A 27,920-nucleotide genomic window follows, 5' to 3' on the forward strand; every position below is an offset into this window, starting at 1 on the left:
ACAGCGGCCTTTTCCCTCCACAGACGCACGTTGGTTAACTAAGAAATACACTTGCGCTCCCGGGGGCGGTTCAGCGCAAAGAGGAGGCGTGTTCCGCCGCAAACGTTCCCTCATGCTATTTTGCAGGTTTAGAAAACAATTCCGCCATTAACCGGAAAAAAACTAGTTTAAAGTCAGTGGCGTACATAATCAATGTTGCGTGTGCACAACGCGCATACACTTTGATTCTCTCACACAGAAGCAGCCGTTTTCATTTTTTCAAATCATACATTATTACGATAGATAGATAGATAGATAGATAGATAGATAGATAGATAGATAGATAGATAGATAGATAGATAGATAGATAGATAGATAGATAGATAGATAGATAGATAGATAGATAGATAGATAGATAGATAATTACAAAAGCATACATCTAGCTTACACATTTACCCAAATGATCATACGCCTGTTTAACCGAAGCTAATTTGGGTGGGTTTCTCCCATCCCCAACGTCATTTCTCTGTCTTTTACGGCCCTGATGAGAACGTCGGTCTCCTCGGCTGTAAACCGCTCCTGGCGCGCGCCTGGCAAATCCGCCGTTATAATAGGAATCCGCTATAGAACAAGAGCGCCTGCTCTTAAAGGGAATGTGAGATGTCGCTCTGATTGGTTTATTTCACGTTACGCCCAAACCACACCTATGAAAAATGAAGCTACTTCAGGCCAACCCATTTTAGATTTGCGTCGGGCGCAAGAGTCATTTATCCCGCCGGTATAATAGCAACAGCGCCTGAGACCCGCCCACAAAGTTACTTGCGTTTTGCGCTTGATACTTGCGTTTCAGATCGGTAAAATAGGGCCCTAACTGTTTTACTTGGTTTTAATAAGTAGAACATTAATTACATAGTTAACGTAAAAAAAATTAAATGTATTATATATTTATGTATTTGAATCTTTTAAGACAATGTAAAACTGACATGAACATTTATGTTGTTCCCAAAACTGCTCATTTGTTCACCGTTGAATACATAGCAAATTCCACGTATGAACATAAATAAGTGAATGCAAACAAAGCGAATGACATCAAGGTCTTATAGCCAGGGGTGCACATGCCTGGTAAAAATAAATGATGCGCAGCAGAAAACGTGGAGGAAAACGCTTTTGAGTACCAACATTTTTGGGGACAGGGACGTTTCTCTGGTCGTTTTCTTTTTTTTTCTCCATTTTTCTCCATCTCTGGTAAGATAGCAATCATGATGATGTGTGTTCATTAATTAGATCATTAGATTAATAGGGGTGCAATGGATCGCAGTTCATCCGTATTTATCAGGCCCCACAGTTCGGCACACATGTGATTAACTGCTAAGTTTAATCATCATAGAGTGAAAGTTTATCATTTGGACTTGTTTTGTCTTGCCAATTTACACATTCAAACGATTTTAAACACGGAAGAAGAGACAAAAATCAGGACTCGCGCGATGTTATCTGTGATGTTAACAGCCACACCCGAAGCGCGTGCACGCATAGAGAGCGAGAGAGAGAGAGAAGCACGCTCAAACACCAAATTGATTCGTCTTTTGCGTTCACTTGCGCTTGAACAGACACATAAACTTATATCAAAATTATGTCAAAATACCTGTCTCGGCAAGTATTCTCTCGTATTTGTCATAAGTGAACAGTTGAGAAAGAAACCGGATGTGTGTCATTATATTCGGTCCGTGCATTTAATCTTAAAGTGACAGCAGCCTAATATTCCTGCTGTTGTCTGTGTCATTAAAGGGATAGTTTACCCAAACATTTTAATTACCCCATGATTTACTCACCCTCAAGCCACCCTAGGTGTATATGACATTCTTCTTTCAGACGAATACAATCGGAGTTATCTAAAAAAATGTCCTGGCTCTTCCAAGCTTTATAATGGCAATGAATGGCCGTTTATGTTTTGAAGTCCATAAAAGTGCATCCATTCATGATAAAAGTGATCCACACGACCCTGGGGGGTTAATAAAAGCGATGCGTTCGTGTAAGAAAAATATCCATATTTAAAACTTTAGCGACTAAAATAACTAGCCTCCGGCAGACAGCCAACACAAGTCGACTTACGTCAAAAGAGTGACACTTGATGATGTATGACGTAGGAGTAGTGTAAGCTTTGACGCCTCTTGCGGTTCAAACAAACAGGGCTGGGCAACAAACTCAAGCTCCTCCCACATTTCTCTTTAAAAATTCTCGTTTTAGACTTCTAATTCATGACTGGTGTTTTGTTTTGCTCTATCCTCTGCGCTTCTGCGTTCGTCAATGCGTCATGTCAAAGTTTACTCTTTCGCTGTAAATCGATGTGTACGGTCGTCTGCCGGAAGCTAGTTATTTTAGCCTTAATAAAGTTTTAAATATGGATATTTTTCCTACACGAACGCATCGCTTCGCTTCAGAAGGCCTTTATTAACCCCCCGGAGCCGTGTGGAGCACTTATCATGAATGGATGCACTTTGATGGACTTCAAAACATAAAAGGCCATTCACTGCCATTATAAAGCTTGGAAGAGCCGGGACATTTTTTTCATAGAACTCCGATTGTATTCGTGAAAGAAGAATGTCATATACACCTAGGATGGCTTGAGGGTGAGTAAATCATGGGGTAATTGAACTAACCCTTTAATATTAATAATCATTTTAAAAAACATCATCATCATCATCTCATGTTCGAGAGAAAAGAAAACGATGACAGCGTGTAGGATAAGTAATAAGTAATAAGCTGCATAAAGTTTGAGCACCAAACAGCATCTCCAAGTGCTCCCTTGAGAACCAGACCAAAAAAGTTACAGTATGTGCACCCCTGCTTATAGCCCTAATTGTAAAAGGACAAGTGTGTACAAAAGTGAAAATTATGTAATAACTTGTAATAATTTTCAGTGAATAGCAACTTAAAAAAAAAATTTTTCTTCACACAAAGCTATCAGAAGCGCTGAAACACTTCCGGTTTCAGAAGATTTGGAATATGGAAAATGGGGCTTTTAGTCTTTTTTGGAGCTTGACAGTCCGGGTCTTCATTCAATTTCATTGTAAGAGAACAGCTCGAACATTCTACTAAAGATCTCCTTTGGTGTTCCACGTACTGTTTAGGAAAGTCAGCCATACAGGTTGAAATGACATGAGGGTGAGTAAACAATAACAATAATGTTAATTATACGCTGTAAGAAAAATATCAATAGAACAACATAAAGGTACCAATGTGCTGCCAAGATATAATCCATTAATTTACGGATTTTTCCTTTTACCCTAAAACACAACACTAATAATTATTTGAAATACAGGTAAAACACCTGAGAAAAATGTATATGGAAAGTTCATTCATATTAACACACTACCTTTGGCCCTATTTGTATGTACTTCTCAGAGTATAGGGGAAGACAAAATCTGGATTCAGACAACGGCATTTGTGCAGTATGGCAAGGAAAGAGAGATGACATGCTCAAGCTGGTGAGAAACACAAAGAGGAGAGAGATGAGTGTATGTGTTTGCAGTAATGATTTCAAAAAATATGCATGCCCCAACTCCTCTAATCAACCCATTGAACTCTAACATCAAAGCCATGTAATTAATTTAGATTAAGGTTGTCTTAATATACGCTCCTCTGTTTGAGATGAAAGTATTGCGAAGCACCCAAATAAGTATTGTATTAGTCATATTACTGGACCAAAGGTTTGAGCACAGTGATAATTTGAGTGTTGATGACAGAATGTACATAGTCAGAATGATTAAAGGCCTCAGCAGAGGTTGTCACTTTGTTCTTCTTTACTGTCCTATATTATAGCATTATTTTACCCATTTCATATTAATAACTCAGTGCAAAACAGCCAGGGCAGAAACAGTAAAAGCAGAGTAAACATGTCATTTTATTGTAATTTATTTAGTGTTTAACACTGTGAATGGCTGGAAAAGGGCAGTGGAACACCAGTGCTCTGAGAGTACCTTATGTACTGTCATCTCTCATCGTAATACGATGATGTAAAGGTTCTCGGATGAGGTGAGAGCTGGATGTGTTCCAAAGTAAAAAAGTCTTCATATCTATGGGGTCATAAATCCAGAGAAAGACAGGCAGAGGAACCACAAGAAGAGGTGAATCTGTCCTTGCACCAGCTCTTCATCTCGAAGAGGCAGTTTCACTAAATAATGCGATCAGCTCCATCTCACTGCAGCTATCCCACAATACGGTTACAACTGAGATGTTAGATGATATGCATTATGATCTTTATGAAAACCTCCCCCAGTATGTTTCATACAACTATTGAATCAAAGTTTGTAATGTATCTGTATTATCCAAATGATACAATAATTACAGAAATTAATAACGTGGAACCATAAACTCTCTTTCTTTGCATTTTTTTTTTGCCTGTGACCTTCACCTCGTAAATTATAGCCTATTTTACTCTCATCTTGAGTGTGTATTCATGCATTTCTGGACTCTGATCGGACTGCGACAAACACCAGCACAGTCAGTCCCTCAAGCATCTTTGATTTTACGACAAGACACTGCTTTAAAGTAAACTTAGAGAAAATAGACAGCTTCCTGATGATAAAAAGAAAGAAAAAAAATCTGGGTCTAAATGAAGGTGATGGAGGTGCCCTGAATTGAATAAAGTTTCGTGATGTGGTTTTGTAAAAAATAAATCAAATAAATAAATAGGCCTAAATGCATTTGAAAATAAACGACTAATTATTATTATTATCAAAGTAGGCATGCAAAGCAAAGCGAAAATATTGGTGATATAAACAAATGAAAAACATTCTTTTGATGTTGTTTCATATTTGTTTAAAAAGTCCGATGAGCAGAAGCCCAAATGAAAAGGCAAATCGACGAGTAACTGACCATTCTCTTGCGACCTCCCGAACCTTTATCCATACTGTTATCACATCTCATCTGATCGGCTGAGAACATTTAATTAGATGCGCAGTGAAAGATCAGATCAAAGGAACCGCTTCTAACTTCAAAGCCGCTGCGGCAGATATGAAAGCATCGGTACTTACATGAATGAAAGTCCAGCGCCGCTCATAAACGACTTCCCTCCTCACAGATTAAGAGATTCCCTGTGGACCTTGAGTTTGTGTCTTAGTGATTTTACACAACTTCCCACGAATTTGCTTTATGAAATCAGCTGTGTAAGAATCTATCCTATTACAAGCCCCTGCGGTGAATATTTAAAAGAGGCAGCCAATGACTGCGTTGGAGGGCGGAGCTATGCGACGCTTAGCTGAGGCTTCCTACTTAATAATTCAAAAGCACGGGTCTGACACACAGAAGAGGAATATGACACAATTTTGAATAAGTTTAATATTCAAAATCAATTCTATTTGAATAACAATTGCACTTAAATAATCTGTTACTTTGAGAAATAAGCCATCTTACATTGTGTGCTTTCTTGCATATTATTTAAATGTGAAAAAGCCATTTTCTTAATTAAAGTGCTGATTGCCAGACTTATGATCATATAACCATTTTATGAGAACATTTTATGGATCCATGCCATTTATAGAAAAGTAACGGCTCATCTGCTGTCTTTAGGATGTTGGCAGAAGTCCACCTTCTGTATCTTTTTTGTTTTAATGCTTTAAAGAAAATTCTCCAGCATAACCTTTTATAGCAAGACAGAAAACTCAAGCTCAGATTCAAACGTACAACCTCACAATTATGGCTTAAATACATCTTTGAGTGGGGTTAAATCAAAATCAAATTTTCCTTGATATTTTGCAATAAAATAATTTTTCAATGAAAGCATACTGCACTTTACAGATCTCAAAACGTAGTCCTTAGTCCAAAAAAGCGAATTATTGACAGAGCTGAAAAACCTCTCGCTCTGAAATCGCTCTGAAAATATTAAGTTATGAATGCCCACATGTCAGTGATTCCCAATAATCTCATGATCACTGTACTTAATCCAGTACAAAATATCTGTCTGTCTGAATGACAGACAGATATTTTGTACTGGATTAAGTACAGTCTGTCATTACAGCCATTATCGCTAAATAAACTTCCATGCAAAGCAGAGTGGACAGTAGCCGTGATATTCTGCGATAAACACTAATTGACTGTACATTGTCCCTCTTATTACACATCTAGTTAACAAATAAATAATACACAGACATGAAATATTGATCTGATCTGAAGCTTGAAGTGTTTTTTACAAGGCCCACAATCATTTCACACCAATTTCATCAGTTTGTGTGGCAAATGTTATGCTAGCAAGCGCGTGTTGTTAGCATTCTAGAAAAATGCAGCTGTTCTACTGGTAGAAAGTGCAAGAAATAGAAAATATAATTCCAGTGGCATTTGTAAAGTAATAGATTTTTGCATAAAAGAACAAATTGTATTACCAAAAATGGTAACCTACAAAACTCCAAAGTAGCAGAAACGGTTTTCCATGTACAGATGACACCATTGTCAAAACTATCCCCATTCACATGGATCCGCGAAAACGACTAAAAACCCCTGTATTCTGCTGCCAGGCCGTTAGATGGCAATGAAACACTATAGACTGAACACGTAATATGCATGTGCATGATGTCATCGTCTTCAGAGATTCAAGTTTTTGTTGTTCACAGGGAGACCGTTTTCAAAAACGTGCACTTTGAAACTCGTTTTCAAAAGTTTGCGTTTTCAGGCACCCAAAACGCTGTTGTCGTGTAAATGAACAGCCAAAACACTTAGAAATGTTTATGTTTTTGTTGAAAACGGTGTCGTGTAAACAGCCCCTTAGGCTGATTCCGAAATTGCATACTTCCCTAATCCCTACCATATGGAAGGCGAAAAAAACTAATTCACAGTACTAATAAAAAAGTAGGCAAAAAATGACCTACTACTTCCGGCGAGATTCTGAAGTGTGTATACAATGGACATTTTACTATCCCATGAGACCACAGTAGAGGATTTGTGAATGGCAGTGATGCGACGCAACTGACGCTGGTAGGTCACATGATAATGACAACATGGCGAATGTAGTACGTCCAGATTACATACTACACACACTACACACTACATACTACACACATTCCAGCCCGATCTCATCCCAAGTCGTCAAATACTGACGCTTTTGACATTTCGTCTACATCGAACGCACATGGCACCCTTTAGCGTCAATATGAGACGCAGATAGATATGGGCCAGAAGGCGCCTCCTAGCGGTCTAACCCTAACCCTACCCCAGACCTAAACCTACCCATAACCGAACAAAGCTCTGTGCGTCTCATATTGACGCTAAAGGGTGCCATGTGCGTTCGATGTAGACGAAATGTCAAAAGCGTCAGTATATGACGACTTGGGATGAGAATGCGTTGCACATTCATACTAAAACAAACTTTTTTGGTGGTCGTGAAGTAATTACTTATTCAAAATAAGTACCTACTCAAGAGAGTTTGTGATTTCGGCCACAGATCCCCAAACAGCCCCACGCAAAACATTAGGAACAACTTTAAGTTAATGTCAATAACAGTATTTCTGTAATCTCAGCACAAATGGTTTAAGTAAAAATCCCAGTTTTTCATAAGGGGACATAAGTCTTAAAGGGTGTTTAACACTAAGGGTCAGAGAGAGAATGGAAAATAGTTTGGATTTAATACTAAATTAAGTTTTGGCACAAATCTGCTAACATTATATGTGGATGATAATATATTTCAACATGATCTCACGACCAATTCGTACAAATTCGTACAAGTGATAAAAAGGGTATGAATTCGTGCAACCTCACTCGTACGAATTTGTACGATTTGTCTAAACCCACGTGATGGGTAGGTTTAGGGGTGGGGTCAGGGGTAGGTCATTCGTATGAATTCATACGAATTGGGCAATTCGTCAAATATGTACGATTTAGCAAAAATCGCACTAATTCGTACGAGTGAGGTCGTATAGATTCGTACGAATTAGCCACCTCGTAGAATTCGTACGAATTGCCGTGAGATCAGGCTGTATATATCAGTAGCCTACATTAAAAGAGCGTCACTTACAACAGAGAAGACTGGTAACAGTAAAACACTCTCAGGTTAAGTATCTTGTTCCCTGAACAAAGCAAGGCTTTTCAATTCATTAAACTTCAATTAAGGCTCCCAGATGTTCTTTCTTTCTTTGCATTTCATTGTTCATTTGTTGGCTCTACACTTCAGTGTACACTTTGACCTGCACAACATCATCTGTCACTACAGGCACTGCATACATGTCGAGACCCATTCTTTCTCAAAGAAGAACTTCTCAACCCCTACAAGAAACGATCCACAATGGCTCAGCCATCCTTGAACGAAGCCAATTACCTTTCTGAAGACACCTGATGTGATCCCATCGCCAATGAAATTCAAAGTTAGATCACAGCGATTGGATGTAGCATGCATTGCCATAACCCTTTCCCCCATGTGCCCCATTTGACCTTGCTTGCAAGCTCAGGGTTAGTTTGTGGTGTAAAGTGTCCTTTACTGCTGTTCTGATTTTCTGCGGCAGGGTTTATCTGCTCCATTAGGATTTGCTCTCTGTAGATTAGCATGAATTTGAGATTTCGAAACGAGAAAAGCACCTGCTTGGATCTAGTATTCGGTTTAACCTTTAGCAAATCCATGCATCACCTTCTTCTGACAGCACAATACAATGTCCTTGGCAGATTCTCGTGGGCTTTCAGTGTACCAAACAGCTGATGGATGCCATCGTGTGTCTCCTGCTCTCCCCAAACGCACAATCATCATTGGCTCTCATAATGCATGACACTACAGGCCGAATCTATACAGAAGAATCACTGGCCCGCCGGGTCAAAACCAGGAAATGTGACAAAGCCTTTTAAGTCAATTAGTGCACTGTAAGCTGCAACTAAACTATGTGCTAAAAAACAATGAATGCATTTGTTTAACATGATCTCACGACCAATTCGTACGAATTCGTACGACCTCACTCGTACGAATTTGTACGATTTGTCTAATCCCACGTGATGGGTAGGTTTAGGGGTCGGGTCAGGGGTAGGTAATTCGTATGAATTCATACGAATTGGGCAATTCGTAAAATATGTATGATTTAGCAAAAATCGTACTAATTCGTACGAGTGAGGTCGTATGAATTCGTACGAATTAGCCACCTCGTAGAATTCCTACGAATTGCCGTGAGATCAGGCTGATTTGTTTTGTTTGAATGAGATGCGATTGATTTTCAGAAGGCGATTTTAGTGATTTAAGTACATTGTGTTGTTCACAAGCAGTGGTGGACAGTATACGAAGTAGAATATTTTTCAAGTATCTGCACTTTATCTGAGGATTTTTATTTTGGGAAACTTTTACTTTTACTTCACTTCATTCCAAAGCACAATATCGTACTTTATCATACATTAAAGTACTTTTACACATTTACTCAAGTAAAATTGAAAAGGAGGACTTAATATTTTTATTGGAGTATTATTTTAATAGGGTATCTGTATTTTACTCAAGTATTTGATGTGTACATTGTCTACCTCAAGCTATTGCATATACATTGAACAAACTACTCATTTAAAGGAACAGTTCACCTAAAATTTTAATGTAAATTTTGTCAATATGTTGTTGCAAACCTATATGTCTTTCTTCTGTGGATCAAAATAATTTGGTTACACTTTATTTTAAAGTGTCATTGTTACAGTATGATTATATATTTAAGTACTGAGTAATATTAGGCAAATACATGTACTTTCTATAGGGTTAGGGTAGGATTAGGATTTGGTTGAGGGTTAGTTGCATGTAATTATGCATCATGTACTGTTATTTCTATGGTAAGTACATGTAACATTTGTAACAAGGACACTGTAAAATAAAGTGTTACCAATAATTTTCTAAATATCTCTCATGACAATAGTGTGTTCATCAGAATTCATGGTTTGTGGATGAATCATTCTTTCAAGACAATTTTTTTCAATGAATCAGTTGATCCAGTTCATAAAATGGTCTGAACGATTTGTTTGAGTTCAACTCAATGAAAAGGTTGTGTTGGTTAACAGTTCAATGAGAGGATGATCTTTACTGAATAACAGCTTCATTTTTCAGACTGAATTTCAAGGCATGAAATATAAGACATACTTTTATGATACTTTTATGGTTCTTTTTGTCACTAAAGTATGGCCAGGATATTCTTTAAAAAAATTACCTTACTCAGTGTTACAAGGAGGACAGAAAGTCATACCGGTTTACAACGACATGATGGTGTGTAAATAATGTCAGAATTTTCATTTTATGGCGAACTATCCCTTTACATATTTTGCTCACCTTGTTTGCCCTTCAGTCTATGCAAAAGCACTGATTAGATTTTTATTTTATAGTTTCAGTAAAGCACTCTAAAGTGGACAATGAAATGAGGAATGCCCTTTAATTGCCAAAGATCACAAAACTCCAAAAATGGGTTTAGACTTGTTTTTAATACTCATTCCTGTCTCTTGCACTAATATTTAATCTGCCATTTCGTTCCACTCTCTCTGTCTAAACACCATCATTCACTGTTTTAATTTAAAGTATGAATATGTGATTTATTTTCCGATGGCATGGAGCATAAATCTACTTTGCTGTGTGATAACAGAGGTGATGTCCCCTATATTGATCAGGAGCTTAATAGTGTTTGTTCTTTATAGCTGATCTCAGGAAATAAGGGGAATATACAGTTTTGAAGGAGCTCTCTCATGGTATCTATGGAGCTACAATGGAACAACACACACTAATATATGACAGCACTGCATCGAAACCTCAGAGAGGTGACTTTGGTTCAAAATAGCAAACACTAAGGAGTATTTTTCATAAACAAAAGAAGAAAATGAAAAGACTCCAGTAATCTCGAAGAGTTTCAAAATCTCAACAATGTCTCAAATTTAAGATTAGCCAAAATACTAAAGTCTGCAATCAAAAGTCAGAGATTTTAATACGAGTATGTAAAATTCCTTAACAAATTCTTCCAAAACCAAATCATGCCAAAACATGTCTACTCTTAGGCCTGGTTTCACAGACAGGGCTTAGATTAAGCCAGGATTAGTCCTTAGTTCAAATTAAATTAAAGAAACTTTAATAAATGCGCCTTAGAAAAAACCCATTACTGATGTGCATCTTGAAACAAAAGAAATTGCAATGAGATATTTTAAGATTTGTTAAGATTTCTGTTAAAACAGCTCAAAACAGTCTAGGACTAGCTTAAGCTTTGTCTGTGAAACGGAGGGTTACAGTAATGTGTCCCAACAAATGTTTCAGTTTTATTTAAAAATGAAGTCTATTTTTATCTTGAAACATTATCTAAGAAATCCTTTTCTCTCATAAATCGCTAGTAAATTCCAAAATTAATTATAAAGAAATGGCAAGTATAACATAGAATTAAACTTGAAATTTTGAAATATCCTATTATTTTTTTATAATTTCCCCTTCAAACTGACAAGGAGAATGTGTCATTTGATTTTAAATGCAACTGTCAAAAAAGTATTTGTCTAAAACGTGTCAGGAATCACCTATTCACATGTCTAAATTTGGTCAAGGTTTTCAAAATTTCCTACAGATCAGTTTAAAATGCTTAAAACCACAAAAACTGCTATCATATCTACATCTATGTTTATATATATATATATGGAAATGCTTTATGAGTGTTCAATGTCAAGTTCAGTTTGCATTTTTCTTGAATTATTTGAAGAAAAAAAGTTCAGGATTTGAACTATACAAAAAACGAGTGCATGACAGCCCTAGTCTCCTGGAGCTATAAAATAGCAACCTCTTCTGTGTGTTCCGTTATCTCTAAATCTGAAAAATAGTATTTGACAAATACTTTATTTCAGGGGAGATACCTGCTCCATTGAACACTGTATCTATCACTGTAGTGTTATACCATCATGCGCTTGATAAATGGATGAAGAAGGTTTTCTGCCATTGGCCTACAAGCTTCTTAACTTTCCTAATTATTTTTCTCAATGTTTGTTGCATTGGCTATATTGCCTGAAATCCTGCTTGTTGAGCAAATAAAACACACAAGGCCATCACTCTCCCTCTGCTCTCCATGCCAGTGCTTCGTGGCCTGAGGATCTGTCAAATCAATAAGAGAAATCAAAGAGTGATTCCCACAGTCATGGCACAGGCAAGCTGGTGACGAATAGAAATGTTCCAGATGTCTCAGCACATCAGCATCACAGATAAACCCTGTGTGAAATGCCCTAAAGGTGATGTGTCATTTTTGTTCTATATTGATACAATCACAGCTTAATATGCAACTAAGCTATTCATAGGTTAATTTCCCCAAAAAGATTAACACTGTGGATCTGTTGGCTAGAGCATCCTGACCAAAGCCCAACACAATACATTTTTAATATATAATAATACCAAATATTTTTTAAATAAAATAATAATAAACTGTCTGTTTGCTGCTGACCAGTGGAAGAAGGATTGTTAAAGTCACCGTGAAATCAAAATTCATTGTCACAATGAAAAAAAAAAAAAAAAAATGCACATCATTATTTATTTATTTAAAATTTGTGTGCCCTTAACTTTCATAACTTTCCCTCACTCTGACATCTCTTCTCTGATGATGTGTTTACTGGTGTGAGGGCGGGACAACTTGTCACTCATATTAGATCAACCAATAGCAAACCGCAACCATATAATCAATTCCCGATGGACAAAATCAGGGCCCGCCCTACATTATTTATCGTTCGAGAAGCCGTTTCACTTGGATATGTTCAGTAGGTAGACAAACAAAATGCTTATTATCACCGCGTGTAACGCCACCGCAATGACAGGCCGTTAAATACAACGCAGTCAAGTGTGACATCTGTTTGCGAAATCAACACCAGATGGCGCAAAGGAACGTTCGCAATATTCCTCAGTAAAGGCCGCAGTATATATATATATTTTTTTTACGCGTATGCTAGGGTATGAATACTTTTCAAAGCTAACATGTAGCTTTTCAAAGTACTTGATTTGAGAGTGTGCGCGAACGCAGGCGGTCGACACGTGCTCTGCAAAGTTCCATGACAAAGAGAATCCATGACAAAGTTCTCTCTAGAAGTTATGATCGGTAAAAATGCCTTTGTATTCTTTTATACTAAAGTTGCAGGTATTTCATCATTACATTCAACACAAGTGATATCAATGCAGGGATCATCTCCAGTATTTTTTGTTGTCTTATAGTTTTGTTTTCTACTGTAAAATAACAGCCCGGGCCATTGTTGCCACCTTAGCGCAACCAATTAGTGCAAAACAAATTCAATGCGCATGTGCGACCTACGCATACAAAGTACGCAGGGTTAGAAGAATTGGGCGGTGCGCCTACTATTCTGGTGACGAAATTTGTGTCACATGCACTGCACTCGGACCCGCGCATATGAGTAAAACTCGAAGTATACTTTGGCCTTAAAGGGATAGTTCAACCAAAAATGAAATTACCCCATGATATACTTACTCTCAAGCCATCCTAGGTGTATATTACTTTCTTCTTTCTTCCTGACTCTTCCAAGCTTTATAATGGCAGTGAATGGAGGATGAGATTTTGATCCAAAATTCGTCTGCCGGAAGCTAATTATTTTATATTATATTTTATATTATTCTAAATATTTTTTTCTTACACAAACACATCGCTCTGCTTCAGAAGGCCTTTATTAACCCCCTGGAGCCATGTGAAGCACTTTTATGATGGATTGATGCACATTTTGGGCTTCTAAATCTCGTCCTCAATTCACTGCCATTATAAAGCTTGGAAGAGCCAGGATTTTTTTTTAATATATATATATCTCCGATTGTGTTCGTCTGAAATAAGAAAGTCATATACACCTAGGATGGCTTGAGGGTGAGTAAACTGGGTGAACTAAAATAAATAGTTCACCCAGTTAAATGAAGATAAATTAATGAAATTAATTACTGGTAATAATAACAATAATAATAGAGCATTATAACATTTAATCTCAAGTGATTAATTTTTATATAAATGCTTAATGTTCCAGCTATTTGACTACTGTTACAGTGAAATCTCACAGTAACGCCAGTCAGTGATGAAGTGTGATTACTTTACTATACGTCACGCTATGGAAAAAAGACTATTGCAACTTCCGTTTCATGCCATCTTTAAATTTTTATTGTTGCACTTTGGTGGTGTAGAAATTGAACATGAGTTAGCATAATATGTAATGCATTTAAAAATGGAAGTATGAGCGTAAAGTCTTTTTATATAGCACATGTTGGAAGACTCGCTCACGTGCAGGACATAAACAGGTGGGCGGGACAGGACAGATAAATCAGTGCAATTACTGATGGGAACTCGTACCGATGGACCCGCCCTCTGCTAAACCAAATATAACTTGTTGTGTTTAGACAAAGCGGGCTGTCAGCGTGAGGTAAAGAACTTTCTAGCATGTCATCTCTCTACTGATGCCTGCAAATTAATTTTCCATCGATTTGCAGAGGTCTCGGAGAGGAAACGGGGAGATGATGTCCATCTCCGGGGAAAGGGGAGTGCGGTGCGGTAGCAGGCTAAATATCCGTACGGATACCACGAGATGTGAAGTCTGGAGGAGGGAATCCATGACAATGATGAATCATTGTAATATCTGTCTTTCACAGAAGATGAGTAGAAAAGCAAGAGTGTCTACAGAGACCTTTGCTGACCTTTTTATATAAGCACAAGTTTCTTGTGAGAGGACATGCAAAATTGCATGTTAACTGCATACAATTAATTTTAATACATTACAAGTTTCGTATAGTATACATAATTGACAAGAAATCAAACATTGCATTGATTTTACTTTTGCAAATCTGTCCTTCAAACTTCTTTAGTTCTTCTTTTAGATTATGGGCAATAAATAAATAAATAAGGTCATAAAAACTGTTTTAAACAGAGTACTGACAACATACCTATTACAATATTTGATAAATCCAAGTAGAATAGAATAAAGGTGCAAGACATCAGAAACATAAAAAGGCATAGGCTACATGTAAATAGTGCCAGACAGAACTTTGTAATGGATCTGATAATTATTTTCCACTATGTTTACAAGTATGCATGCTATCATTAATGATGCCTCCAGATTCCTGCCACCTGCCTGCAGGGAATTATCAGCTTTCCGTGTGTATTTTGCTTCGCTTCGCTCTACGTGAATATTCATGCACCGTAACAGCAGCAGTGTGGCCTGCTGGAGAAATTTACTTTCATTTTTTAATTTCAGGATTATTGATCTCGACTCGCTTTATTGCTGTATGACATCCATAATCAGAACAACAGACCGACAGTGGAGATTAATAAGACAGCAGGAGGAAGGAAGGAAGGGGAGCGAGGGAGGGGAACTCGAGTCCATCTCTCATAACCTCGCTTTAATTACACATTTCCCTGATCTTGATGGATTCCACTCCATCAGCCATAAATTTTCCCCTTTTTTTTCCTTTTTTTTTTCCGTGATATCTGTTTGTTTAAGAACACATTAGATTGTGGGGATTTGCTGCAGTTTAAATTAATCAGTTGACTGCTTGTTAAAATCATTAATATGATCATTCCTGAAGTTAAAATAAGGGAATCAGTGTGTCACGAACTACATTCACCAGCCCAGTCACCTTAGCACACTACATTTCCCATCATTCCTCATGTTCCTGACCTGCCCTCACCTGATCCCCATCTTCTATGCAAATCACCACCTCAGTTCCCTCAGCGTCTGGCCTTAAACAAGGAATATGGACCTATTTATGTGATCTCCAGTGTACTTTCTCCATAGTCTTTCTCCAAGTTTGTTGTTCTCCACAGCGTTACCAACCTGCTATCCATACTCCACCAGTATCATGAGGTGTGTGCTCTACTGGACTGCCAACCATCACATCTTTGAGACAAAGACTTTCATTTACATCATTCAACCATCCATCGACTGTCACAACCAATATCATCTCCTGTTTGTTTCCTGCACCTACTTTGTGATCCAATAAAGTTTCTTTGGAATAACTACTCTTTTGCTCAGTGAGTATTATCCTGACACAGTGCAAGCTATTGTGCCATGCGCTCAAAGCATCTACAATTCAAAACTAACGATATAATTTCATAAATTAGTCAGGTAATTACAGGTACTGTTTTTAGTTTTTTTTATTATTAAAATGCAGTAATTTAAGTTTGTATAGAAATATAAACATGCTGAACAAAAGGGAGTGGCTGACCTGTAGCTTTTCTCTTCGCAAATGAAATTTCTTCTATTCCAGGTTAATATGCAGAGATGACTAATTCATACCCGATAAGTGTCAGAGGTCATCTTCAGCTTGCTTGTAAAATGCTAGCTCATAAACTGAAGGGAAGCCTTCCAAAGAGTAACCTGCCGGATCTGTTTTCCACTCTCTGCTCACAGTAGCCTGCAGAGGGTTTCTGCTCCCTGTTTAGTTGGTATGCAGAAAATACTGGCTGCAGGAAGCCATGTGTCACTATGCTCAGTGTTTGCATACAGTTAAGCTTATCAGTGCTTAAGATGAATTGAGACGCAGGGCAACAGTACTTTATCTTGGTCAGGAGTGCACGCTTATCTTTGCAGGATAGAAGACATAGCATCATCCCCATCTTAAAACATTTAGGTTTCAAGAACAGGTTTTTTTTATACAGTGTCTATAAAACAATGACTGCTTGAGCTATTTTTAGTACGCTAAAGTAATTTTATAGTTAAATACTCAAGAATATATACCCTTAAGCGATTTCTGAGGGAAGTTTTTCCTTTGAGTTTTCTGCGTACTGACGACACCATTGTCAAACTATCCCCATTCACACGGATCCACAAAAACTACTAAAAACCCTGTATTCTGCTGCCAGGCCATTAGATGGCGATGAAACACTATAGACTGAACACGTAATATGCATATGCATGACATCATCGTTTTCACAGAGACTGTTTTCAAAAACGAGCACTTTGAAACCCGTTTTCAAAACTTTGCGTTTTCAGCTCCCCAAAACGCTGTTGTCGTGTAAACGAACGGCCAAAACACAAAGAAAAAGTGTTTTACGTTTTTTGTTGAAAACGGTGTTGTGTAAACAGCCCCTTAGAAACACTGTTGAAAGTGGAATAGACCGAGCAGCACAACATACTTGTAGCCAATCAGCTGTAGGAGGCGTGTCCACTCATGATGGGGGAGGAGAGAGAGTGAGCAGGAGGGAGATTTGAAGAAAGACTGTAGAAAGAGAGATGGCTGAGAGACATTATAAAAGAGAAAAGATCAGAGGAATATCACAGGAAAAAGAAGAGCTATGATCAGGCAAGAGCTTTAAGGACCAGGTTAAAATTAAAAAAGCTTTCCAGTGCTGGAGAGACCTAAGTGGGAAGGTCTGATAATGGTTGCTGAGGTTTTTGCTTCTGCTTCATTAACCAGTAATATTGTTTTTGTTTTGTTTTTCACAGAACCAAGATATGCTGTTGTTTAGGGCTGGACCCGAATATTCGAATATTCGTTCGGTGGGTTGGTATTCGATTTGAAAATTTGACATTCAAATATACTTTTTTTTTTTTGCACACCTGGGATCCCCCGCGAAACGGTTCTCATTCGCGCTTGAATAAGGCCGGCGACACACTGGATGCATGGCGTGAGCGTCTCAGCTACGTGGCGTGTCCGTTTTTATTTCGGCTCCCATGTTAACAGGTTGGAGTTTGCACACTGCCTGCGTGAGACATGCGTCTCAGGCGCGGCTCGAGCCACACGGAAAACGCGTGCATGCTAGAAATAGAACCGACGCCAGTGTTCCAGCAACGGGAGTGTTCTCTGGCTAGCGCAGAACAGCAGAGTTTGTATGGACCGAAGTGCATGCCTGAGCTTGTGTTTTGGGTTAAGCTTGTTGCTTTGACATTGTGGAAAATAGAATAATAGAAACAAAATGTATTAACCTTTTTACCCGTTATTATCAATCTAAATTAATCTCGTTTTTAATTTAACTTAATTTCGTTTTTCTTTATTTAAATTTCGTTTTGTATTTCAATTTTGTTTTTCTTTATTTCAATTTCGTTTTTCTTTATTTCAATTTCGTTTTGTATTTATTTCAATTTTGTTTTTCTTTATTTCAATTTCGTTTTTCTTTATTTCAATTTCGTTTTTTCTTTATTTCAATTTCGTTTTTAAATCTACCCTTTACTGTGTCAGTAATTTGTTAGTCAGAAAAGTATAAGACTACCTTAAAGGACAATTCCGGTGAAAAATGAACCTAGGGGTAATTAACAGCTCGATGGTGTTTTAAGCCCCCAATGGCTCCTTAGAGGCAGCTAACCCTACCCTCAACCTTAAACCTACCCTACCCCGTTGGGGGCTTAAAACACCAAGTGCCTAATTAACACATGGTTACCGAGTCGATCGGTCCCTGGGATGCGTTTTCATGAAAATCGAATGTAATGAGTTTTATCTTAAAAAAACTGATTATCTTATAACGCTAGTATATGGGGCACAGAGTAAGTAAAAGTAAATCGCTAGTTAATACCACTAACAAGGCTCAAAATAGCCTCACACTAACACGGTAGCATAATGAGGGTCCCTACATGCAAACCGAGACATTGAGAACTTTGTAAGTGTACAGACAGTTTAATAAGAAGATACTTTATAAAGACAGTACATTACGCGTTTACAGAGAGGATCCATCTTGGAAAACAGTCTCGACTAATCGAGTCACGAACGCCGTGCTACGTTAGATTTCACAAACGTAATTCCTATCGACCAGCTCACTTAGCACGGCGTTCGTGACTCGATTCTCGAAATAATCAAAATGCCGCTTTACCCGCCATACAGACACATATGGCGCTTTTCCACTGCATGGTACGGCTCGGCTTGGCTCGGTACGGTTCGACTCGGCGCGGAACGGTTCGGCTCGCTTCGCTTTTCCACTGCGTGGTACGACTCGTCTCGGTACGGCACTGTTCGGTTCGCTTTAGCTCGGTTGCTTTTCCACTGCAGTTAGTACCGCTTCAAAGTGGGTGGGACTGATCGTTATAGTTACCGTCTCTACTGGCATTACAACATCATATTAAATGCAAATTTTTCATTCCGTGTTTCCCCATCCACTCCTCGGCAACCAACGAGAGGAACGTCTGCACCTCGTCCACTGACCACGATTCAGCCATTTCTTTTTTGAAGTTTATACTCTTTTTTTTTTTTTTTTTTAAGCAAATACTTTTAAAACAGGTGCTACAGCGTTGGCTGTTGTCTACTGGCTATTTAAATCTAGCGGGTTTAGTGTCTCGTGTCGTAAATACAATGACGCTGGTAGTGATGATTCTGTCTGACCAATCAGTGATCTGCAGTGTTTTCACGTCACATTTTAGTATCGGTACGGTACGCTTGGAACCTCAACAGAGGTGGTACCATTTAAAGCGAGCCGCAGCGAGCCGTACCATACCGTACCATGCAGTGGAAAAGCGCCATAAGTGAGCCGTGCCGAACCGAGCCGTACCGTACCATGCAGTGGAAAAGCGCCAAAGCGTGCCGTGCCGAGCCGTACCGTACCATGCAGTGGAAAAGCGCCAATAGAGATTCCTGCCTTTATTAGAGAGAAGAATATGTTCAGCACCCTCTCTCCGAAGCTTCGAATATTCGATGTTCATTACTACCGAAGCTTCGAAGCTCAAAAAATGGTATTCGGACCAGCCCTTACATATGGCGGCATTATAATGTCAATAATCGCGAGAGGAAATTAGGTCCTCGCGAGAGGAAATGAGATCCGCGCGCGCACAAGCGAAAGCCGCACGCACGCACATTACTTTTGCACGTAGAATTTTTCTGCTCGCGCGAGCAGGATTGTAACCCGCGAGGAGAAAACTGTGCTTTGAGCGCGCGCAGAATCCCATGTACATCTCATCCCATCATCCATCTCTTCTGCTCGCGAAACTTTAACCTGCTCGCTCGCTCGCGGTTAATCTTTTTGGCAGTAGGTGGGCGGATCCAGTCGGCATCATTTCACTACACATGATTGGTTACAGTTCCTGTCCTCTGTGATTGGCTGTACCAGTTTGGATCCCACCTTTGTTGATGTCTTACCTTCTTTGGATTTTTTTTTTTTGTGTATCTCATCATGTGTCTTTTGTATTTTACGTGTCTTCTGTGTTTCATCTTGTAAAGTGTATTTGAACCATGCATTCAATTGTTTTTTTGAGGTATTATTATGTGGGCAGTTTATTTTTATAGCAAGGGTCACATGACCTGAAAATAACTCATTTGAGTCGATATTCATGAAATTCAATCGAATTTTACTGTTTCCATAAGGCATTTTTCATTCGATATCACTAAATGCGGATAAAAACGTGTGGATGGAAACATAGCTAGTGTGAAACCATTATATCTGATGATTCTGGTTTAAGAAGACTGCTGCATTGATGTGTATGTTGCATTTTACTGCTGTAGATGTTTGAGCTCATACTGTTGGGTAGTTTAATCTACAGCAATGCATCATATTGAAAAAGATCTTGTTCTTAATATCACTGTCCTTTGAGAACCATGTATCTCTACAAAGCCAACTTTTCATGAGCTTGGGGAACATGTTTATCTGAGAGTGCGTAATTTTTTTTAAGTAGGAGTAAGAATTTTCTCAAACCATAAAGTGAACACTTCATCCTTCAGTCACAAACATTCAAAATCAACATCTGAAGATATGTTGTGTATACATGATTATTATAAGATGCAGTGGAGTGTATTGATATAATTGCATAAAAGGGAAATACTAAAGCTTCTCAAGTTTGTCAGAAAGTGTCTTTTCTTTATGGTTTACTATTCAACATATTAGAATAAGAAACTGACATTGTGGAGATTTCATTTCTTTTTATTTCCATTTCTCACTTTGAGCACCGGAGTATTCTAATCTTGAAAACACAGAAATTATGCACATGTGATGTAGTGCACTCCACAATGATGGTCAAATTCAATTTGAAGCATAAATCCATCTCCCTGTTGAGGTGATGGGCCTGTCCAGTAGGCAAATGACAGTCCTCTCCTGTTTCTCAATCTCTCTCAAGCTCGTCCGCTGTTTGCATCTGTCTTCCTGGTCCATCCTGAAGTCTTTTCCACATTTGAATAGGCCTGGGAGACTGAGAAGTTAACGGAAATGTGTAAGAAAAACAGGGTATTTAAGAAGCGCTTAAATAACATTAATTTTAATACATCTTAGGATCCAATTCATGAAGACCCTGAAGTTAATTGAAGTGTTTTTACAATGACCATCAGGTCTTCTGTGTTTCATCTTGTAAAGTGTATTTGGACCATGCATTCAATTTTTTTTTTTTTTTTTTTTGGTATTATTATGTGGGCAGTTTATTTTTATAGCAAGGGGGAAAACTCAGTTTAAAAAATTACCCGTGAAACAGTTAAAATTACGTCTGGACATGATAAATAGTCACATGACCTGAAAATAATAAGGTTTGTAAAGGTTTCAGTGGTCACGTTGATATTATGTTTGTTGTTATTTACTGTGCAGCCATTATAAACAATAAAACGGTATCTTAAGTAATGACACACAGCTAAATAATCTTAAACAATGTTAACAGCACACTTACGGTTTTGTGAAGATGGTTCAGCTTCATTATCCAGGGCACTCCTTAACAAGGCTACCACCCGCCTGGCAGCGTTTTGTAACTGTGCCTGTTATACAGACATAAACAACAAAAAAGCTAACGTTAGCTTACGTCAAGTCTACAACATGCTGCCGGCAGATAGCGGCGGCAATGTAAGGTAAGCTAGTAAAATATTTAACTGAATGTCAAGCTAAGGAAATGATAAGCTGTGTTATACCCAATATGCACAGAATATTGTGCACTGTAAGACATAACGTTACGTAACTTACCTCCTGATGGTCAGCCATGCCCCTGTCCTGGCTCTACTTCTACTGCGCCGCCGCTCTTCTTCATGGGATTTTATTGGCGGTTGGCACACAGCGAAATGGTACAGCCAATCACAGAGGACAGGAACTGTAACCAATCATGTGTAGTGAAATGATGCCGACTGGATCCGCCCACCTACTGCCAAAAAGATTAACCGCGAGCGAGCGAGCAGGTTAAAGTTTCGCGAGCAGAAGAGATGGATGATGGGATGAGATGTACATGGGATTCTGCGCGCGCTCAAAGCACAGTTTTCTCCTCGCGGGTTACAATCCTGCTCGCGCGAGCAGAAAAATTCTGCGCGTGGGTTACAATCCTGCTCGCGCGAGCAGAAAAATTCTGCGCGCAAAAGTAATGTGCGTGCGTGCGGCGTTCGCTTGTGCGCGCGCGGATCTCATTTCCTCTCGCGAGGATCTCATTTCCTCTCGCGATTATTGACATTATAATGCCGCCATACTTACATAGTAACTGGACAGTTTTGAGTGTCATTGTTTGTCTGAAGCTGGTGTGCTGCTGGCAAATAATGACCAACTCTTGCTTGTATATCCAACTCTTGTGTAGGACTACTGAAAGTTCATTTTTGTTCTTCCTTGTCGTTCATTTAATTTCCGTGAAGCATTATTTTGCTTCGTTTCAGCTATGATAGAGACATCCACTCTTGCGTTGTGTTTGTGCATTTTGGGGGCGGAGCAATGAAGGGAGGGGTGTGTTTGTTCGGGTTGATTCAAAATATCAACAGCGTTTCTCAAAATCGCTTACTGCACCTTTAATAGGAAATGTTCAAATTTGAAGAGCTATATAAAATAAAAAAAATAAAAAATTACATTACATTCTTGCATGGGTAATTCTCATGCACACAATCTTGTACAGATTTAATGCCACTGGAAAACTTTGGTAAACCCAGTGATTGGTTGTTCTGCTATTTTTGTGACATGCATACATGATATGCACCATACAATCAGATTATGCATGGTCTGTGGAAAGGCCATTTTTGTGACTGAAACTATAATAATAAAGGCCTAAACATTATCAGGCCTGCATGACCTTTGGTATAGTGAGTTATAATAATGTTTGTACCCAGTGTAGTTAATGTAATTGTAATATGTTTGGGCTGGTGGGCACATTGCAAAGTTAATTGGAAGGAAGAGGAAACAGCAGGAGTAATCTGAGGCAGGTGGGGGCAGTGACAGGATCCCGACAATAAAATATTGATATAAGTCATTTGGCAAGGATGGAGGGTTTTAAAGCTGTGTGGTGATGAGTTTTATTTTAATGTGGGAGAGGTCAGTCTGGCAGCAGGGCAGAACACAACTCGATCTCACAACCACTCCAAAGAGCAGGGGAGGGGCTAAGAAGACCCCGCCCTCTCAGGGTTTAAGTGACAGCTCCATAATTCTCAATCATACAGTAAATGCACAGCTGGAAATTACAAGGCAATAACAGTATATCATATACTTGAGATGTCTGATGAATGTGTAAACTGTAGAAACTTCCTGGATTAATTTCCTGGCTTCAGTTGGCATCCTTGTTTGTTTACTTTAAAATGATTACCTTTGATTTTCATGGCATAGATTTAACAAGGTGCTGGAAACGTTCCTCAGAGGTTTTGGTCCATATTGACATGATAGCATCACGCAGTTGCTGCAGATTTGTCGGCTGCACATCCATGATGCAAATCTCTCGTTCCAGCACATCACAGTGGTGCTCTATCTATTGGACTGAGATCTGGTGACTGTTGAGACAAATTTGAGTATAGTGAACTGTGATGGATTTTAATTAATCAACTTTAATTAATCAACTATCATTTGTTTTTCTTGCAGAAATGACATTCATATGCTTTTAAATGTGTCCAAACTCTTTGGGGAAAACTTGTGACTTTGAGTGTGTGTGTGTGTGTGTGTATAAATAACAATTAGGGAAGTGAAACTAGACAGATTAGTAGTTCTCAAACCTTGTGATAAGTAATCACAAAAACAGAGTTTGCTTGTGCCAGTGAAAAGGTTGGGGCTTTTGAACCAATTGAACCAATCATATTGAAGGTGACATGTTAGTCTTATTTGTTTTCTTGATTCTATAAAAACTGTTGTATCCGTATTTTCTGGTGGGATTCTCAATGGAATTTGTCTGAGATCGTCCGGCCTTGCTTCTTGGGAGAGATTCCCTGAGAACTGCTCGAGAGATCCTGATTAAAGCATTTAAAGGACATTTGCTGAGGTCTGTTTGTCGATTATTCCTGCGCAGGAAGAAAGCTAGTTAGGGAAGCAAGTTAGTTAGGTAGCTAGGGAATGTCGATTGGATACAACCCAGTAGAATAGAAAGGGAATGTCGATTGGAGACAACCCAGGTAGACTTAGAACTGAAAGGGAATGTTGATTGGAGACAACCCAGATAGTTAGGTTTAGGGAAAAATCTACGACAGAACTCATTGTCATGTTCCAGAAACCAGTTTGAGATGATTTGAGCTTTGTGAAATGGCACGTTATCCTGCTGTTTGTAGCCATCAGAAGATGGGTACACTGTGGTCTTAAAGGGATGGACATTGTCAGCAACAATACTCAGGTAGGCTGTGGCATTTCAACAATGCTCAAGTGGTACAAAGTGTGCCAACAAAATAACACACATTACACCCCTAGCAACCTGAACCATTGCTGCAAGGTAAGATGGATCCATGCTTTCATGTTGTTTAAGGATGGAGGGTTTTAAGCCAAATTCTGACCCTAAAATCTGAATGTCACAGAAGAAATCGAGACTCACCTGACCAGGCAACGCTGAGCCTGTGCGAATTGTTGCCTCAGTTTCCTGTTCTTATATCTGACAGGAGTAGCACCTGGTGTGTTCTTCTGCTGCTGTGGTCCATCTGCTTCAAGGTTCGACATGTTGTGCGTTCAGAGATGCAGAGATGTCTTTTCTTCAGACCTCGGTTGTAACAAGTGGTTATGAGTTACTGTTTCTTTTCAGTCAGCTCGAACCAGTCTGGCAATTCTCCTCTGATCTCTGGATTCAACAAGGCATTTCCCACATGCAGAACTGCAGCTCACTGGACTTTTTTTTATCTTTTACGGACCATTCTCTGTAAAGATACCACCTGGAGATAGTTGTGCGTGGAAATCCCAGTAGATCAGCAGTTTCTGAAATACTCAGACCAGTTTCTCTGGCACCATACCATGTTCAAAGTCACATAAATCATATTTCTTCCCCATTCTGATGCTCGGTTTGAACTTCAGCAGATAGTCTTGACCATATGTATGTACCTAAAAGAATTGAGTTGCTGCCATGTGATTGGCTGATTAGATATTTGCGTTAACAAGCAGTTTTACAAGTGTATAAACTCACGGGGAGTGTATGTATTATAATTTTTTTCAAACAGGATTCTCAAAACGCTCTCTGCTCAAACTTAGACACATAACTTCACTGGGCTGGTCAAGATCTTTATGAATGGCTTCTTTAAAGTTGTCTTTTACATTAAACTGGAATAGGAAAAAGTATTCTATCATAAAAAAATGCACACTTCACCTTTAACATCAAGTGTTAAGTTGAAAAGCCCTTAAAAGCTGAAATCTGCCCTTGAAATAATTTGCCATCGATATGCCATCTTGGCTATATCTTCATGCATAGGCACTTTCAATTATGCAGGCCAGTGGAGGGAGACAGAGTGTGACGTTTCCAAAGTTTAAGCCCAGCCTATACAAAACGTGTTCCTACAGGACCCTAGAGGGAACAGTTTCACACTTGAGAGGTGGTTAAAGGGGAAATCTCTCCACTGCTGCCGCTTCCATTACCTTTCACTGAGTGAGGTTCGGAGATGAAGTAGGGTTATGAGACAGGACTTTTGGAAGCCTGCGAGAGAGAATATGTCATTTCATATTGCTGTAGTGATGCTTTGGAGGTGACAGACCGTGACTAAAGGAAATACCACCCACTATTCTCTTTACACTTGTGTAGGCTATTTGGGTGTTTCTTTTTCTTTTCAAATAATGTCTCAAAATGTGTGATAGTGGTGAAATCTGTCATTTTAGGGAACATTTAGTCACATCAGAATATTGTTTAGAACACCCATTTGGCAACCAAGCAGAACAGCCTAACTGCATAGCAATGCACTGAAAATCACTCTGAACACCTTAGCAACTGCATAGGTTTGTTTTGACAACCACTAAAATACCCTAGAATTGTGGAGGCACATTTCTTCATAACATATAAAAATCTAATAGTTTAATAAGAGTTTATGTGCATGGCATGTGCATCCAGCACAACGCATCTCTGCTTGCCCTCAGGTGCTTGAATTTTGAATAATTGACCACTAGGTGGAGACATATTTGTAATAATCGTACTTTTAATTTATGCCTCACTGTCAGATCACCAGCAATCACATCTGAAGAAGTATATGCAAACCAAGTACTGTAGCAATGACTTAAACCATGGTAAAAGCAAACTAAAAGAAAGGAAGTTAAGTGTCTTGCTCATTATAGGGATAGTGATCATTATCTACACTAGAATTTTCTAGGCTAAATCAGTGGATCCTAATCCACACCACACACTCAAATATATTTTGCTTGGCGTAACTAGAAATATGTATAGTCAAACCAAAAATTATTCAGACACCGGATATAATTTTTGATATTTTTTTACTAGTGGGTGTATAGGACACTATAGTTCATTTATGTAAGTGAGGATGGAACAATAAAGGAAACTGTGACATTATACCCACAAATTCATCATACAGTGGACTACCAGAAAAAATGATAAAAATCTAGGACCAAAAATTATTCAGACACTTTGACCTGACCATTTTGTTTAAGTGTTTTTCTTTAATTGCTAATGCAACCTTTGAACAAATTTAGCATTGGTTGGTAATTGGTTGAGCTAAATTGGTATTATCTAATTGTGTACTTAAATTTAACAGCTGACAGCTATTCAACCTAATTCATTTGTGAGGATGGCCAAAACCCATGAAATATCAACTGAATTGAAAACTTTAGTTCTTGTCATATTGTATTATCATCTTTGTTCACCCAAGCCTTCGACCTGAAAACTACATGACTGCTTCAGTATCTGGTTCAAAAGAAGCGAATCGTTATTTATATATAACCGATGCAGAGTTAAAATAAACAAATCACAGATTTAATTTGATAATTTGCTTAATTTATTTAACTTATTTTAGTGCCAGTACACCGACACAAATGAATTACTCACTTCGACAATGACCATTATTTATATACAATAAAATTAATCGGTTGCAGAACCAGCGGCTGTAATGGGACTTTGGTAATTATGGCCACAACATACACTGTGTTGAAAAGCTTCAAGCAATGAAGCATTTTGTGATATTGAGAGGAAAGCTTAATTTAACCACTACCACAATCCAGCATTGTCATGCCGCCATTTTCTTCCAGTGATTAGTCACATGGCAATTTACGGCTCATGTGATTGGCTCAAAAACACCAGCATCCAGATATCATTGGCTACATCCAAATATGCATACTTCCCTATACTCACTCTTAAAAAATAAACGTTCTTTATTGGCATTGATGGTCCCATGAAGAACCTTTATCGTCCATGGAACCTCTCCATTCCACAAAAGGTTCTTTATAGTGGAAAAAGTTTCTGTGGATTATTAAAACGTTCTTTACACTAAGAAAAATAGTTCATTGAATAGAATTGTTCACTGAAAGATCCTTCAGGGAAGAATCGTTCTTCTATGGCATTGCTTCGGAAACCCCTTTTTGGAACCTTTATTTTAGGCAAAAAAGAATAGCTATAATGGCACATACTACTTCCGAAGTGCGCATCTGATGGTTACTTTACTATTCCATGAGGCCACAGGAAATCATTTGTAAATGTCAGTGAGGCGACGCAACTGATACGTTGACATATGACATGGCGAATTGATTACGTCTGGATTAAATTCATACTACACACATCCATACGATTTTTTACTTATTCAAACGAATTCCCCTCTACACATGCAGCCAATATGTAAAAAAGAATTTGTGTGTCCAAATTCATTGATATTAATGGTTAATATCAGATGCTGGCCCTGTCCCAAATAGTGGTGTCGGGATGACGTCAAAACCCGGAAGACAAATTCGCCACTGGTTGGATTTTTAATGAATTTAATGGATTACTAAAATTGATTGTTT

At 38.5% G+C, this 27,920-nt stretch overlaps 1 protein-coding gene and 1 long non-coding RNA gene across 2 annotated transcripts in view; both read right to left on the reverse strand.

Moving 5' to 3' along the window:
* The window catches only part of crtac1b (cartilage acidic protein 1b), a 41,814-nt gene extending 36,724 nt beyond the window's left edge, over positions 1–5,090 (reverse strand). Inside the window, exon 1 of the mRNA XM_082154475.1 lies at positions 5,013–5,090. The gene's annotated coding sequence lies outside the window, so the exon portion shown is untranslated. The remainder of the gene's footprint in view (positions 1–5,012) is intronic.
* Positions 5,091–20,930: 15,840 nt separating this feature from the next.
* LOC309486673 lies at positions 20,931–21,907 on the reverse strand. The gene is made up of 3 exons (XR_014201640.1): positions 21,750–21,907; positions 21,463–21,547; positions 20,931–20,997 (listed from the first exon to the last, which is right to left on the reverse strand). It is a non-coding gene; the product is annotated as an uncharacterized lncRNA (long non-coding RNA).
* Positions 21,908–27,920: the final 6,013 nt, after the last annotated feature.

The sequence above is a fragment of the Leuciscus leuciscus genome (genome assembly GCF_965113295.1).
Source record: "Leuciscus leuciscus genome assembly, chromosome: 22".
In the NCBI taxonomy this organism is placed as follows: Eukaryota; Metazoa; Chordata; class Actinopteri; order Cypriniformes; family Leuciscidae; genus Leuciscus; species Leuciscus leuciscus.